General features: G+C 36.0%; 2 pseudogenes; both read right to left on the minus strand.

The window, feature by feature from the left end:
* Positions 1-98: 98 nt before the first annotated feature.
* LOC109978410 (deoxynucleoside triphosphate triphosphohydrolase SAMHD1-like) lies at positions 99-18,307 on the minus strand (annotated as a pseudogene).
* On the minus strand, positions 9,220-18,174 carry LOC109976231 (deoxynucleoside triphosphate triphosphohydrolase SAMHD1-like; annotated as a pseudogene).
* Positions 18,308-18,995: the final 688 nt, after the last annotated feature.

Consider the following 18,995-nt stretch of genomic DNA (forward strand, 5'->3'; position numbering starts at 1 on the left):
GGAGAGTTTTGTAGCCTATAATTTAAAATAAATCAGGAGAATAATGCATTGTTCACGGTAAAAAGAAAAGAGGTGCTGTCGCGGTCTTCATCACAAAATGAATTGCTCTACAGCACTTCATTAAAACCTGACCTGGCCAAGTAGTCAAACTTGTCCACATCAACGCTGTTTTTTTTTGTTGGACACAATTTCATAGAGGAAGGACCATTCTTTTGAGCGCCCTTTGAACTGCAACTGCAGGGATGACGACACAAAGCGAATCAGGACCAGTTTTATTGACACGTATGTTGTTCAATGAATTTACACTGCATAGAAAAAATATGTAGGACCATTCCACAAAACAGAGATAAAGCTAAAATATGAACACAATAAACTATGTACATGAAAAAGCATGACAAACAAAACAACTGTTCAATTTTAAGATCTGAGTTCTCGGCAGAAGAAAAACTTTTTTTACCGTTTAAATGTCAGAGTTCCTCAGAATTCGATGAGTGACTTAATGTCAGCCAATCTTCTGTGGACATATACTGTATACAACATCCTAACAGTCTTCATCAGGGTTATTTTGCTAGCTGAACTCAACCCAGAGTCAAACTGTTAAGCATAAGAGTTTTTGGGAAGGTGATACTGCAGCTCAGTTTTCTCTCTAAGGATTTTTTCACACCTGGATAGTTTGGAAAAGTTGTTCTGAAACCATAGCCCGGTTTGTTTGATAAATATGTGAACACAGCAATCACACTCTTTTAGCTGCTCAACTTTTTTGATCTATTTTTTTATTGAATGGTGCACTGTGTGCTCCTTTTTTGGCTATCTTTGCTCTTTGCTGCCCGTTGTAGGATGAATAAAGTTTTATCTTCTCTTATCTAATATTCATACAGTATCTTATCCGACTTCTGAAAAACATAATGAGGTGAACTTGCCTCCTGCTCTTTAGATTCCTGTAGAGGTCCAGCAATCATCTCCTTAATGAATGTTATGTCTTCTTCAGGTTTCAGTCCATACTTCATCATTGGTTTAAGATTATTCTCTTTCACCAGGTGGTCTAGCATGAGACGAGAGCCCCTTTCATGCTGCGAGACACACAGACTCATAAATGTGTCAACACAAGATTTAATACATAAATACAATAATCCCACATACTTTAATTTTCCCCACATTTGAAGAGTATATCTCAAACGTATGTATGTAAAACAACTTACAATGTCAGAGTTCCTAAAGCGCTTCAGAATTTGATGAGCCACTTAATGTCAGCCAATATACTGTATACAACATCTTAACAGTCTTTATCAGGGTTATTTAGCTAGCTGAACTCAACCCGATGTCAAACTGTTAAGCATAAGAGTTTTTGGGAAGGTGATAATGCAGCTCAGTTTTCTCACCAAGCGTTTTTTCACACCTGGGTTGTTTGGAAAAGTTGTTCTGAAACAAAGGGGCGTTTCCCCTTTAGCCCGGTTTGTTTGGGTGTAAACACAACAATCGCACTCTTTTGATCTAAAGTTATTGAATGGTGCACTGTGTGCTCTTTTTTGGCTATCCTTGCTCTTTGCTGCCCGTTGTAGGATGAATAAAGGTTATCTTCTCTTATTGAGTGACAAAGAGACATAAATAGATCTAGAAATCCCTTCTGCTTTTAAAAGAGGTCCCTGTCATAAATAAGTACCTCTCATGAACCATGAATTCAATTATTATCTTTGTTTGTTGTATCTAAATCCCTGAATCACTAGGATTAATGGTTAAAACAGAAACATTATTAAAATCTCATGGAGCTTCTGAACAGCGGTAACATGTCAGATAAAAAGTTGACATATTATTACCAAACAGAACAGGGTATGGGTCATTTAGCAACACAAGCTACAAAGTTCATTGCTATTAAAGAAATAGATCAACATTCTTGGAAATGTGCATAATCACATTACACCTGAAAAAGCAAACAAAAATCAACATCCTGGATTTTGTTTCAAAAGAACAAGCCAGTGTGAAAGGTACATGTGCTTCAGTTTTGCCGTTCCTCTGTATTTCATTTGTTATATTACTTAGACTTAGACTTTCTTTATTGTCATTCAAACTTGTACTTTACAGTGCAGATAAGAATGAAATTTCGTTGCATTTGGCTCGTTGTAGTGCAGGATAAAAAACAGCAGCATGTATTTACATATAAAAAATAAAAATAAGGTGCAGATATAAATAGATATAAAAAGAAAAAGAAAGAAAAACTATGAGTAAAGAAATAACAGAAATAAAAACTTCTTACCTTCCATTTCTTTAATTTCCTCTTTTTTTCCAGTGCTTTGGGGAGGAACAGTCCATCATACAGATGGGAAAAGGGTCCATGACCTTGAAATGGATAGATAAATACAGGCGTAATCCATTGATAGTGTACAGATTATACAGTCAGTATGTCTTGTTGAGTTTGAACGGATTACTCCTGAATCTAAACTTGAGAATATTGCTTACAAGAAAGACTGTTATGTGTTTGTAAATGTATGCATGGTCTGGGTGGACTGTGGTACCGAAACGCCCTCTGGGTTAAAAAAAAAATATCTGTCTAAATATTATTTTTAAAGATTCAGACCCTCCAGTTCTTATCAGAGTCCTTACAGACCGAGCTACCACCACCTCACCCCACCCTCCTATTTTTTATTTATTAATGCAGAAGCCCTTGCTTTTTTGAAAGATGGAAGGGTTATTTCTGGATCATTTCACTTTCATTTTACTCTTTTCATACCCAATAACATAATTTATAAACTATTATATGTAATATTGAAAAGGGATGCATTACTCACCCAGGTCATGACAGAGGCCAGCAATCTGAACACAAAGGACATCTCTGTCATCGATTTTGAGATCCGGCTGCCTTGACCTGAGAGCCTCAGCAAGTTTTCCTGCTAAGTATCCCACCCTTTTTAGACCACAGAAAACTTTTTTTTTTAAAGTCATAACGCAGTTATCACAATAGGATGCTGCTACCAAAATGAAAATATATACTTTTATAAGATCCATACTAAGACAGGCACTGTTTTCTGCCTTTATTGGTTTTACAAGGTGCTTATGTGAAAACCATGAGTCTTCTCCTTATTTGGACTGAGGTCACCTGTGGGCTGAAATCTGAAAACTTGCTGACTTACCCGATTGAGTGTTCAAAGCGGTTGTGAGACGCTCCAGGGTAAACAAAGTAGACACCTCCAAGCTGCTTTATGAATCGAAGTCTCTGGAACTGAGGTGTGTCAATGATCTTGATGAGGAGTGGGTGTAACTCTATGCTACCATGGATGGGATCATTAAACACCTGGCAGAAAACAAACAAACAAAAGCTAAGAAAAATGAAATGCCAAAAACAAAACAACACCATGAAGACCAGCTCAAGATTGCCTGAGGGCTCTGGGAGGTATAGGATAAGCATGAAATGAGCCCAAGAATAAAGCTGATGCTACAAAGAACGTTTTTTTGACTTTACCACTGGTTGGGATATTAAACATCTAGTAGAACAAAGAGAACAAAACATTGGACACTGAAAATGTCCTTTCAATACAAAGCGTGTCTTCCTATTCCTTTTTTTTAAGTATTGAAGGAAAGGAGAACAAAGAGGGTTGATTTGGATAGAAAAGGTGAACAAAGCTAGCTGTCCTCACCAATGGTGGGGATATTCAGCATCTAGTAGAACAAAGAGAACAAAACATTGGACACTGAAAATGTCCTATTTCAATAGCCTACAATCTGTGTTCCTCTTCCTTTTTTTTAGGATTAAAGGAAAGGAGAACAAAGAGGGTTGGTTTGGATAGTAAAGGTGCACAAAGCTAGCTGTCCTCACCACTGGTGTGGATAATAAGCATCTAGAGAACAAAGTCCTCCCAGTTAATTCGATTTTTAATTTAGACTGATAATGGATAACACATGTACACAGGCTTAACTTTGTGGAGGTGTGTTTGTGTGCGGTTTATTCTACAAGTCGTCATTGTTTGTTCTGTTTATTCTCTCTTATCTCTCCAGCCGCAAAAATGTGGTGTGATGTGTGGTAAGACGTGAAGTATTTTACCTTGGTGATCAGTCTGTAAAATTTAGAAAAAAAAGCATTAACAGTATGAACAAGTGCTGAAACTTCCAACTTAAAATGATTTCTTTATAAAGTTGAGATATTTTAAACTGGTTTAACAAAGACAGAGGTACTCACTTATTTCCCATTTTGCCCCGACTTGTTCTAGATAAAAGAGCAAGAAGTTAGTCTTCAGTCATTTATTAAGTAACCTCAGTTTTACACAAGCTAAAATGCAACATTGTCAAGTTAAACCATGAGTTTAAAATAACCATGGATACAACTTACCAAACCAGAAAACAAACCATGAATTTAGTCGACTGTAACTAGAAAACCGACCTCTAAATTTTCCTCCAATCGTCCTTCTTTTTGTACCAACTCATTTCCTCAGCTACCTGTGACTTAAAGATCAAATCTATCTATATAGTTTTTAATGTTTTGAAGCCGTAAGACGTTGCATTTACATCAAGCTAATGTTTCTGATGCTGATCTGACAAGTGTCAAATGTCATTTATATAGCCATAGCTGCTTAAGGCTTTTTTTTTATGACGCTCAGGGTTTTAAAACATCTGACATTTATATCTCCACCACACCCATGTCATTGGTCTTTACCCTCATAATGATCCTCTTCTTTTATTGATATACCAAACATTTCAGAAAACAAAACTGAAAGTGCATCAGAATTTCTTAAGTCAAATTAACAAATCTAAACGTATAAAGAAGTGAAGAAATGACAGGATGTTAGAAATAAATCAGTATTAGAAGTTACTTCTGAAGAAACATTTAGAGGAATGTTGCATGTTTAACCTGCTCTTTAGACAGAGATTTATAGTGTACTGTATTTGAGGACTGCAATTACATCAAATGGCCACAAGATGGGAATGTTGCTGAACTCTCTATGGTAAAGTGTGCCCTGACCATTTGAAGAATGCTCTGAAGGAGAAATTTTAAACAGGTACTAATCTTTTTTGTGTTGCTTTTGTCATAACTTTCAGAAAGGAAACGTAAGAAACCCCCAGACTGTAAAAGATTTTCTCATTCTATGATGACAAAGATGTTCAGCCTCATGATGTATCCAGAAGCATGTAAAGGAGGTGAACATCTGTCTGTCATCATTCTATCCAAAAATAAAAGATGAGACTATAATATATGACCTCCAGTAACATCCAGAATGAGCACATTGCAGATGTGTTTTTATCAATGTGACATCTCCTACTTTTTCTTCTGAGATTACTTCTGATTGCAGACATAGAAAGTTGTTTAAAGATAATATCTATGTTAACATATCTCACTTTGTTATCTTACTTCTATAAATAGTTGGTTTTCTTAATTTCATCACAAAGATATGACTTTATTCCCAGGTCAGGTATCTTTATAGGGCTTATAAATATCCATTTTTATCATCTAATTTCTGCTGAGGCTTAAGTTTTGTTTTAAACTGAAAGAAGGATGTCAAAGTCAAACTGATTCTCCGTGCAGCAACACAGATCAAACTTAATGACAAATTGTAATCTCATGTTAGTATCACTATTGATTTTTTAAAAAGTCAATGATGTACTAAAACTGTAATATCTGGTACTTTTTTAGGCTACTTATTTTGACATATTCACAAATTCACAAATCAGTCGTAAAAAAAACACAAATCAACATAAAGCAAATTAACCTAACGTAAGGACAAAGGAACGCAAAATGGAGTTCACATGTTCGTACACAGGATCTGATACTGTTTCAAAAGTTGATCCTCTTTGTAGATGTTGTGAATGATTTTAGCTGATGACAAATAGGAATATTACAGATCTTGATAAATAATGTCAAACCAATCAGAATAATTAAGTAAGTTTCTAAAATTGTTTTTTAAACTATCATTAATACATGTGTTTTATTGGAAATAATTCATAATATATCAACAAAATAAGAATGAAGTAGGGTGAAAGATCCATTTTACACTCACATGGAGGTTTTTGTTGTTCTCTATAGCAGGTCAGGCTTGGTTTGGATGGAAGAGGAAGTAACAGACCTGAGCGCAGGCTTTTATAAAGTTGTGGTTGTGGCTTAAACAGGTGTGGCAAAGAAGTCAGATATTGGGATGCAAATTGGATGGTGTAACCCATTGGTGTTGATCTAGACCAGGAAAGGGCAACTTTGGTCACAGCAAGGGCCACATATATTTAATTCTCACTGTCAGAGGGCCAAATTGTAGGATATTCTTCGGTGGACTTATAATTTAACCAAAGGGAGGAATACATAGCTTTTATCAGCCTCTATGATACCAACATTCATATTTTAACCTCCAGTACAATTGTTAATCCTTAATTTAATATGCTTACTTCAAAATTAAGTTTCTTTTCCAATGCAATGAACAGAGTATTTACTGGTTATTTTAGGATATTTTTCTTTCTTTTTTTCAAATGTACACACTAGTGTTGTAGTAATCGAAATCAAGGCCGGTCTCGAGACCACTGTTTGAAGGTCTCGTCTTGAAAGTATTTTTACTCTGTCTTGTCTCTGTCTCAGACTGGGCGGACTCCTGATTTTAGATTAAGACCAGTCAAGACCACCTCCGATGCTCCTTTCTAAAAGAACAAATGACTTCAATTCATTTGTAGTTTGATTTTTATCTCTTGGTTACCACCGCAACCTTCCTGGTGTTACTGATGAGTGGTGAGTGACACGCCCGCTGCACACATGATGATTTTAAAAGTGATATTTATGGTCTTGGTCTTGACTTGGTCTCGATCCCTAAATGTCTCGGTCTTGTCTCAGTCTCATATCACTCTGGTCTCACATATGTCTTGGTCTCGGTTAGTGTGGTCCTCACTACAACATCAGTACTTAGTATACTTTCAAGATTCTGAAATCTATAAATACCTGGATCAGGTTGTGTTTTAAGTTGTTTATTTCTTGGACTAAAAGCTCTATGGGGTGGCAGTAGCTCAGTCTGCAGGGACTTGTGTTGGGAACCGGAGGGTTGTCGGTTCAAGTCTGGAGATTGGTCTGGTAGCTGGAGAGGCGCCAATTCACTTCCTGAGCACTGTCGAGGTGCCTTTGAGCAAGACACCTCTCAATGCGTTTTATAACACATTATCACTCCCCCCCCCCCTCCCCTCCAGGATTATTAAAGTATTTCTGATTCTGAAATAAATGGAGAATGCGAAATAATGGAATTTCAAACATGCAAGTAATAATGTGATTAATTCCAATAAACTATTGGAATCTAGTGATTCCAACAGTTTCTCGCTCATCTCCTGCTGCTTCTTTTTGTACCGGCAGAACAAACATGCAAAGTATTCTGCTCTTTGCATAATTTATTTACCTACCCCGCACACACACACACACACACACACACACACACACACACACACACACACACACACACACACACACACACACACACACACACACACACACACACACACACACACACACACACAAATTATCAGTTTCTCACAATATGAACATTAGGGATTTAGAATGATATCTCCTGCATCCTTTACAACACTTGTATAAATGTGAACATTTGTGTTAAAATTGTATGAACAATCATGATTTGTCATTGTTTCATCATATGACATATCTCTTTTAAAAGCTGTGATTTTTTTCTATGGCTCATCTCCTGCTGCTCCCTGTTCTACCAGCAGAAAGAAAAACAGGCAGAGTATTCAGCTTTGCATAATTTATTTACCTACCTCGCCCTACACACCCACACACAAAATAACAACACATTAACAGTATTATCAGTCTCTCACAGCATGAACATTTGGGATTTAGAATTACACCTTCTGCATACAACACTTAATGTGTGGTGAAATAATATATAAACTCAACCTGTGAAGCATGTGAGGGCAGTCAAAAAACTTCTAAAGGACAGATTAAAACAATATCAAGTAGTTGGCAGTTATGATGAAGTAATGAATGAGTGTTAACATCTTTACAGAAGAATTTATATTTGTTGACTAATACTAATACACTGAAATCTTAATAACGTCTTGGCACTTTATTTTAGAAAGTTAAAAACAGCTTCTAAATGTTTATGGAGAGCTTATAAAATAGGGCGAAAGTTAAGTTCATCAAAAATGATCTTCAAAATAGAGAAGGTCCCAAATTGCAAATTGATGTGCGGTACCTTCCACTCTTTAATCAAACATAGGCAAATTACTATTCACACTTTGTTTTAATTCTCCACTCATGAAGAAGAAAAGGCTGCAAGACAATATATTTTTATATATATATTTCTACTGTATATTCGGGTGTGGGTAAGTAAAAGCACGGGAACAACTTCTGCTGTGCGTCTCATACGTTTAATGTCCGTCTGTAACAGAGCATGACATATCCAGACTGAACAACAACAACAGTGACACCTTACTTGTCCTAAAGCAATATCACTCCTCAAACCGTAACCATGGGTAACCTTAAAGGCATAGTGCATCATATCAAACAGATACTCTTGTACAGTGCAAATTGTAAATATAAATGAAATTAGCATTAAATCAAATAATGTATATTATCTCAACCTAATCAAAATAAAGATCTATAAAATAATACTTCACAAAAATAAATCTCATCTCCATCTTACACTATCTTTGAAAGTCTTGACACTGGCTGCCTCTTTGTCTTCATATTGATTTTATTATTGTCTAAAGCACTTGGCCTCCCACCAGATTAACTTTTCAGAGTTGATTTTAGTTTATGAACCAGGACGACCCCTCAGGTCTTCTTGTTCTTCTATGGTTCTTCTTTTAGTTGTTCCACAGAGCAGAACAAAAACCTTTTGTGATTCTGCGTTTTGCTGCTCTGAGACTTTGGAACAGACTTCAGAGGATCAGAGAATATTGAGATTTTTAAAAACAATTTAAAAAACTCATTTATTCAGTCTGGCTTTTCTATATGACTTAATCATTTTAAGGCTTTTAATTTACTATATTTTAATCAATATTATTCATCTCTACTTTTAAATTTACATTTTAGTGTTTGATTTTAGGTTTTTAGTATTTATATTTATTAATCATTGTGCTGATTTTATTTCTTATTGCTGTTATATTTTACAAACTACCTTTTGTCAGTCATTTTTCCGCTCCTTTGTAAAGGACTTTGAACTGCAATTAGATTTGTACCACAGGTGATATATACAGTGTATATATATACATATATATATAGATGCATATGGTTTGATAGATTACACAATGTTGAACTCAGGATTTTCTCTGATGTTTATTTTGAATACATGCAGATTTTATCAGATATGAACCCATCACAACAGGAATACACTTGAAAGGTTCTCATAGATGCATTATGTAAGAACCAATCGTCAAACAATTATAGCTTCACTTAAAGTGTGTTATACATTTAAACACATTCATCATCCATTGAAGAAAGGTAGTTGATGGATACATTTAAAAATGTATTGTTTAATTCGAATTTCAAGTTTTTAGATGCAAATAAAGGTTTTCACAAGTTCCAGTTTTTAAAGTAAGAATCATAAACTCAAAAGAAGAGCACATTATAAAACATGCCCAAAATAAGACTCATTTTAAAACAGGTTAAAATTGTATTGTGATAATAATTGCTGCAGATACAAAGTATTATAATATAAGATAATACCAGTAACCAAAACATCACTCATGATCATCTCTCATTAAACACCACTCAAAGACAAATAATCTAATCTCATGTCCTCAATCTTCAAACGATTAACATCAAAACTAAAACACCACTGAGTATTATAAATCCCTAAATAAAACCACAAGTGAAATATTCACTCCATTACACATGTTGGGAGTGCTTTACATCGTTCCCCGACCAAAAATAATTCACAACCTACTTAGAAGCATAAATGTGAACAAAAGCTGAATCAATTCAGAAACATGCAGTTTATATATTCAGTTTGAGACAATGATTGTTGGATTTCAATAATGGCTTTCTTTACCTAAATGGTATTCAACAGCCATACAGCTGCTAGCTGTGTAAGTATCCAGTGTCATGTGTGTCTATGTATCAGTTTAGAGATCAGAAATTCAAATCCAGAAGCGATCCAGATCCAGTGATCTTTGAGATATGGATTTATAACTGATATATATTTTCCTTAATGTTAAAAAAAAGTATCCAATTTTTTCTGTATCAAATTTTGAATGGGTTTTCTGTGTGAGTCGATAGAACCGTAACACAGTGAATTAAATGGGCCAATGATACTGTTTCATATTGACTGCAGGCCCCGTAATTGTACAGAGTGGTATCATATATTATGATTTATCTTTGTCCTCAGAATAAAAACATGTTGTATGTTGTTGGAACTGATTTTTAAACAATCAATTTAAAAGAATGATACAGCATGTATATGATAAAAGCGAGAAAAAACATGAGTGCTAGGTCTGAATGCAAATATTATTCAGTGTTATTTATGTTGTTTGGTAATTTCCTTGGTGTCAACTTCAGGAGGATCGCTCTAATTACCCTCAGGTCCAACCAGATTTGGCTCCATCCTTAACCTGCATGTTAATACAGACACAAAAGTACATCTGTTTTAAAGAAAGCAGTGCAGAGTAAACCTAGTGAGAGATAAACTGAAGAAGAAATTATTCTATTTAACAAACAATCCAACATTCAACTTATTTTAAATCAAAACAATGCACTCATCATGCAGATCCAACATCTCGCTGGTGAGAACTTTCAGTTTTTGTAAATCTCAAGTAATAAAATACATTATTTCAAAGTTTTTGTCCGTTGGTAGGAAAATACAAAAGTTTGAAGACACCAATGCTAATTTAGCATCAAAAAAAGATCAAAATCATATATATGCAAAAAAAAAAAAGAATCCTGAAGTTTTGTTTCACTATGCAATCATTCCCTCCCTGTTCATTGTTCCATTCTAATGCTCATATATCAAAACAGCCTTTCAATGTAATAAAACCACTAACTGCATATATTAATACGTCACATACACACCCATTCAGAAAAGCCAATTTTTACAGCAGAAATAAACATGTTTACAGCCCGATTCAAAAAACCAAATTGGTCTGATTATCTCATGTCTCAATCAGCACACACTGTATGAAGAGGGATTTTTTTTTTAACATGTCCGTTTTTCTTTTAATGAAGGATACGCGTTATTCACAATAAGACCCGTAGCTTATAGGCCTGGGCTAAAAAAAACTAAAAATGTTATCAAAATGTCATATCAGTGGACATAATTATCACAATAATTGTCAATCATTTTTACTTTCAAATTTTCAAATTTAAAAGCTGATTTTTGCTCCTGAGTGAAAGTTGAAGAAACCAGAGGGTTGGTTAATCTTTTGGTTTCACTCCCATGCTGCTGTTGCTTACCTCTCTTAACCTGAGGGCCCCAAACCAGAGTCCTGCACGGTTCCAATACAGGTCAGTAAAATTGTTTCAGTACAGAAACCTGACTGACTGTCTAGACTTGCTGTCTAACCTGGATGCAAACCAGGACAAAGGACCAATAACATGTTGGAGTGTTGCTCACTTTGGCAGTATTTTGTTAAGTTAAAGTATCAAATCTATTAGAGTAGAGCTTCACCAGCACAGGTAAGCATACGTTAACCTGAAAGGAAGACCGAAGGCTGAGGATGCTAGCACAGCTAATGTTTTCCACACTCAGCAGATTGTAGATCACATGTTCAACCATATTAAATAAACTGTACTCAGTGTGGACTGTTTTCTATTTACTTTAGCCAAATCAACTGGTTTTATGTTCAATCAACAGCAAGTTAGTTGATATTGTATCCTTTAACATCTTAATATTCAACTATTATCAAAGGATTGGAAAATCATTGTACCACTGTTCAAACTGCTGTCTGGCAGCCTCCACACTCTGTTCATCAATCTTCTTACAGAAGACCCTGATCAGCTGCTCAGAAAAGATCATTGTGCGAATCCTGGATGCCTGTAAAGATTGACAGCAGCTTTAATTTGAGAGTTATGGTGACATAAGCTGCCTTACAAATAATAGACAGAAGAACTATTGAATGATTGTGAAAAAAATGTTTTAATCAATAATTAGTTCTGACATTTTCTGGGGACATTGGCTTTGCCACGTCAGGCTCCTTTTTGCTGTAGAAATGCATATGTCCAACAGGGTTCTCGTCTTTCATGCCGTAGTCCATGTTAATGACCTAAAAAGAAGGTCGAGAGTAAAATGTGTGCCATAACAAACTCTGCAACATCTTACAAATCAAAGAATCAGCAAAACTGAAGATTTTACAAAAAAGGTCAGATGAAAGAAAGTAAAAGAAAACTCACCAGGATTTCAACGTCCTCTGGTTTCAGGTTGTTTTCTTCCTCGTCAGGGAGGGGTTGAGCCAATACTTCTTTCCAGCCAGTAATCTGGCTCTTGACAAGGAATCAGAAAAAAAATTGTGGAAAAGGATATAGATTCAAGATTTTTTGCATTTTAAGTTGACAATGTAAGCAACTTGGAATTCAATTCACATTCACTCAAAAAACTGCACCAACTTAGTGTAAATGCGTTTGACTGTAGGGCTGCATGGTATGATCTAAGCATTAATTTTGCTATGTGTGTAAGTGCCATGGTAATATCCCAGGACGTGTGTTAGTCCATGAGCACATAAAGTGTAGAGGGAGAGAGAGAGAAGGGATCACATGCAGTGTATGAAGATGAACTGTTCTTTGCTTAGAAGTTAATGTCACAGGGCTCTTGATGCAAATTAAATGTAGCTTTGAATGTATAAGGGGTTCTTATTTGTAAAAGAAAATAAACTTGAAGACCCAAATAATAATAAAAATTGTAATAGTATGAACATGAAAAGAAAACGCAGTTTCCCCAATATCATGCAGCATTAGTTCAGTGAGGGTTTTAGATTTGTATGACAACGATATTATAATTGTATGATAATGGTGCATGAGATCATGTGTAATAAATGTAATGAAACACAAGAACACAGACTTACTTTCCAATCCTTGATGGTCTTTGGCTTTCTCTCACCAACAAACTTGTAGATCTTTTGAGAGACAATGTTTTGCAGAATCTCTCTTGCCTCTTGTAACTCGGGAAGGACGGGAAGACTTCAGTATTTGCTCAAACACGTTGTCTAAAAGAGTAACAGAGCAACAAGCAAACGATTAATAATTATACACACAAAAACATTAGTGAATTTAATTCAAACACACTCAATAAATTGTAAGACTTGGCATATTAATTTATAAGTCATTACAAATTATTTAACATGATCTGGTTCATTTACATGTGCATAATTAAAAAGTGCCTACATCAATTTCCTTTTCAGATTGTTGGGTGTAGTGCATTATTTAAAACAATGTCTTGATATTTCTGAAGTCTGAATTTGCTTCAATGTTAAACATGAGCTAACAGCACACATTTAAATCTACACACCTGTGAGCTTTGTGTAGGCCTCCATGTTCTTAAAGGCTGTAGAGAGAGTGAACATCCTCCCTCCTGATCCTTCAATCTCAATGTGACCGTCTGCTTTCAAAAAAGCCTCTGCAATCCTGTATGTTCATATCAAACATATTATTACTGATGAGATAGTGAATCATGACGCAGATCAAATAATGGAAATCTTATATTTGGAGTACTAAGATCTGAAGGTAGACACTTACATATGTTCAATGACTTTGTTTACTCTGTGCTGATAGGCTCTTTTGTGGAGACGGTGTCTTATGTAGAACAAGTCGTACATATTGTCCTCCTCCTGTTGAGGTTAGGACTGTAGTTTAGTCATAAATAACAACATTATCAGTTTGCTTTCAATTATCTGTTTACAAGCTCAAGTTTGTCATACTATGTCTCTGGTGCAGATAGTTTTCCTGCCATCAACCTCACACACTCTGGCAAACTGCAGGAAGCGATGAAAGTCAAAGTTGTTCTTGATTCCCAGGTAGGAAGAGTCCCTGAGTAGAGTAATGGGGAAAAATATATTTAGCAGATGTGTTAGAGTAATTCTAATGTGAACTGTGTGACATCTCATGAAATGCTGGTTTAGATTAAGCATCATGTGTTTGGATAACCTTTGATTTCTACAAGGATGACTCTACATGGACTAAACATTCCTCTGTTCAGGTTGATTGTGTTAAACTGCTTATCTCCTACAACAGGAGCTTGTCAATGTTGTTGTTTCCTCTTTGACATGTATAAAAGGAGACTTCATTCTATATGTCATTTGAGCTACTCTGCAGTGTGGTCACCATGATACACTCTGTACAGTTTCTTCTTCCTACAGCTTCTTGTAGGAATAAAACCTCACAAAGATGATTGGGGTTTTAGTCTTTGTTTGTATTCTCACGGGGGAAATATTTCCATTACCGTAGAGACAGATTAAGGCAATGTGAAGAAAATAGGTGTATAGAGGGAAACTGAATTTACTGTTGAGTGCTGTATCATTTTAAAATAAATCATGAGAATAATGCATTGTTCAGGGTTAAGAATTATTTTACAGCACTTCATTAAAACCTGACCTGGCCAAGTAGTCAAACTTGTCCACATCAACGCCGTTTCTTTTGTTGGACACAATTTCGTAGAGGAAGGACTTTTCTTCTGGGCGCCCTTTGAAATCCAACTGCAGGGATGACGACACAAAGCGAATCAGGACCAGTTTTATTGACACGTATGTTGTTGTCAATAAATTTACACTGCATAGAAAACATATGTAGGACCATTCCACAAAACAGAGATAAAGCTAAAATATGAACACAATAAACTATGTACATGGAAAAGCATGACAAACAAAACAACGGTTAAATTTTAAGATCTGAGTTCTAGGCAGAAGAAAAACTTTTTGTCACTCTTCTTGTCCGCCTTTATACTAAGGAGATGTTACAAAATAGTGACATTAGTGACATTGCTGTAGGACACAGACTGATTTATGCACAGATGAGAACTTGCCTTCTGGTCTTCAGCAATCATCACCTTAATGTTTTTTGCATGTTAAGGGTTCAATCCATGCTTCGCTTTCATCAAATCATGAAAAATATTGCAAGAAGACAAGGAACAACACAAATAGCACAACCAACATTTGCAGAGAAGATCTCAAAACGTGTGTATGTAAGAAACACTTTAAATGTCAGAGTTCCTAAAGTTCCTCAGAATTTGACAAGTGACTTAATGTCAGCCAATTTTCTGTGGACATATACTGTATACAACATCCTAACAGTCTTTATCAGGGTTATTTAGCTAGCTGAACTCAACCCAGAGTCAAACTGTTAAGCACAAGAGTTTTTGGGAAGGTGATCATGCAGCTCAGTTTTCCCTCCAAATGTTTTTTCACACCTGGGTTGTTTGGAAAAGTTGTTCTGAAACCATAGCCCGATTTGTTCAGACATATGTGAACACAGCAATCACACTATTTTGGCTCCTCAACTTTTTTGATCTATTTTTTTATTGAATGGTGCACTGTGTGCTCTTTTTGGCTATCTTTGCTCTTTGCTGCCCGTTGTGGGATGAATAAAGTTTTATCTTCTCTTATCTTATATTCATACAGTATCTTATCCGACTTCTGAATAACATAATGAGGTGAACTTGCCTTCTGGTCTTTAGATTCCTGTAGAGGTCCAGCAATCATCTCCTTGATGAATGTTATGTCTTCTTCAGGTTTCAGTCCATACTTCTTCATCACTGGTTCAAGATTATTCTCTTTCAGCAGGCGGTCTAGCATGTCACAAGAGCCCTTTTCATGCTGCGAGACACACAGACTCATAAATGTGTCAACACAAGATTTAATACATAAATACAATAATCCCACATACTTTAATTTCCCCCACATTTGAAGAGTATATCTCAAACGTATGTATGTAAAACAACTTACAATGTCAGAGTTCCTAAAGCTCTTCAGAATTTGACGAGCCACTTAATGTCAGCCAATATACTGTATACAACATCCTAACAGTCTTTATCAGGGTTATTTAGCTAGCTGAACTCAACCCGATGTCAAACTGTTAAGCATAAGAGTTTTTGGGAAGGTAATCATGCTTGTTTTTTCACACCTGGATAGTTTGGAAAAGTTGTTCTGAAACAAAGGGGCGTTTCCCCTTTAGCCCGGTTTGTTTGGATGTAAACACAACAATCGCAGTCTTTTGATCTAATGTTATTGAATGGTGCACTGTGTACTCTTTTTTGGCTATCCTTGCTCTTTGCTGCCCGTTGTAGGATAAATAAAGGTTATCTTCTCTTATTGAGTGACAAAGAGACATAAACAGATCTAGAAATCCCTTCTGCTTTTAAAAGAGGTCCCTGTCATAAAGAATTACCTCTCATGAACCATGAATTCAATTATTATCTTTGTTTGTTGTATCTAAATCTCTGAATCACCAGGATTAATGGTTAAAAAATAAACATTTAGTAAAATCTCATAGAGCTTCTGAAAAGCGGTAACATGTCAGATAAAAAGTTGACATAATATTACCAAAGAGAATAATGAGGGTCATTTAGCAACACAAACTACACCGTTCATTGTTATTAAATAAATAGATCAACATCCTTGGAAATGTGCATAATCACATTCTACCTGAGAAGGCAAATAAAAAAGAACATCCTGGATTTTGTTTCAAAAGAACAAGCCAGTGGGAAAGGTACATGTGCTTCAGTTTTGCGGTTCCTCTGTATTTCATTTGTCATATTACAACAGAAATAAAAACTTCTTACCTTCCATTTCTTTAATTTCCTCTTTTTTTCCAGTGCTTTGGGGAGGAACAGTCCATCATACAGATGGGAAAAGGGTCCATGACCTTGAAATGGATAGATAAATACAGGCGTAATCCACTGATAGTGTACAGATTATACAGTCAGTATGTCTTGTTGAGTTTGAACGGATTACTCCTGAATCTAAACTTGAGAATATTGCTTACAAGAAAGACTGTTATGTGTTTGTAAATGTATGCATGGTCTGGGTGGACTGTGGTACCGAAACGCCCTCTGGGTTAAAGTTTTCTGAGTCTAAATATTATTTTTAAAGATTCAGACCCTCCAGTTTTTATCAGAGTCCCTTTTCAGACCGAGCTACCACCACCTCACCCCACCCTCGTATTTTTTATTTATTAATGCAGAAGCCCTTGCTTTTTTGAAAGATGGAAGGGTTATTTCTGGATCATTTCACTTTCATTTTACTCTTTTCATACCCAATAACATAATTTATAAACTATTATATGTAATATTGAAAAGGGATGCATTACTCACCCAGGTCATGACAGAGGCCAGCAATCTGAACACAAAGGACGTCTCTGTCATCGATTTTGAGATCCGGCTGCCTTGACCTGAGAGCCTCAGCAAGTTTTCCTGCTAAGTATCCCACCCTTTTTAGACCACAGAAAACATTTTTTAAAATTATAACGCAGTTATCACAATTTATTATATATATTTTTATTCATATTTTTTATTCGATCCATACTAAGACAGGCACTGTTTTCTGCCTTTATTGGTTTTACAAGGTGCTTATGTGAAAACCATGAGTCTTCTCCTTATTTGGACTGAGGTCACCTGTGGGCTGAAATCTGAAAACTTGCTGAGTTACCCGATCGAGTGTTCAAAGCGGTTGTGAGACGCTCCAGGGTAAACAAAGTAGACACCTCCAAGCTGCTTTATGAATCGAAGTCTCTGGAACTGAGGTGTGTCAATGATCTTGATGAGGAGTGGGTGTAACTCTATGCTACCATGGATGGGATCATTAAACACCTGGCAGAAAACAAACAAACAAAAGCTAAGAAAAATGAAATGTGTAAAACAATACACCATGAAGACCAGCTCAAGATTGTCTTGAGGGCTCTGGGAGGTATAGCATAAGCATGAAATGAGCCCAAGAATAAAGCTGATGTTACAAAGAACGTTTTTTTGACTTTACCACTGGTTGGGATATTAAACATCTAGTAGAACAAAGAGAACAAAACATTGGACACTGAAAATGTCCTTTCAATACAAAGCGTGTCTTCCTATTCCTTTTTTTTTAAGGATTGAAGGAAAGGAGAACAAAGAGGGTTGGTTTGGATAGTAAAGGTGCACAAAGCTAGCTGTCCTCACCACTGGTGGGGATAATAAGCATCTAGAGAACAAAGTTAATTTGTTTGTTCTGTTTATTCTCTCTTATCTCTCCAGCCGCAAAAATGTGGTGTGATGTGTGGTAAGACGTGAAGTATTTTACCTTGGTGATGATCGGTCTGTAGAATAAAAAAAAAAAGCATTAACAGTATGAAGAAGTGCTGAAACTTCCAACTTAAAATGATTTCTTTATAAAGTTGGGATATTGTAAACTGGTTTAACAAAGACAGAGGTACTCACTGTTCTGCCATTTTGCCCCGACTAGATAAAAGAGAAAGAAGTCAGTCATTTATTAAGTAGTCTAACCTCAGTTTTACACAAGCTAAAAGGCTAAATTGGGAAATGAAACCATCAGTTTAAAATAACGATACAACTTACCAAAAGCCAACCATGAATTTAATCGACTATAACACACACACACACACATGCATGAATGGTCAAATAAATGGCATGTCAGTCTTGATCATGTAATGTGCAAGTTGTATGAGTTACATACTTTGTACTTCTGCTTCAAATTCTCCCACCTCTTCTTCAGGGCGAGGACGGGGACTATCCCCTCCACCCCCATCTCTTTTGCACATGCTCTAATGAGAAGTGTAGTGTAATTGTAATGGGTTAATACCAGGATAAAATCACCTTTAAGATTATCTTCGAGTTAGATCATCACACGACATAGCACTGACATTGACTGTTAAGGCAAAATAGTATAGATTGTGAGCCCATATAGCCTGTCGTAGCTCTCGACAGCACCTATCCATGAAATCTACACATGCAAATGGTATAAGTTACTCGAAACCCTTGCAGCGTTCCGCTGTCCGGTGAACAGATTGCTGTTCCGGGCTCTCCACCGGATCAGCTGCCGCGTGTGGTCATCTGTCCCTGTGCAGTCAAAGCACTTGTTTTCAACATCCACACAATAATAATGAGTAAATGTTTTTGAGCTTCTGA

Source organism: Labrus bergylta, chromosome 2 (genome assembly GCF_963930695.1).
Source record: "Labrus bergylta chromosome 2, fLabBer1.1, whole genome shotgun sequence".
NCBI lineage: Eukaryota > Metazoa > Chordata > Actinopteri > Labriformes > Labridae > Labrus > Labrus bergylta.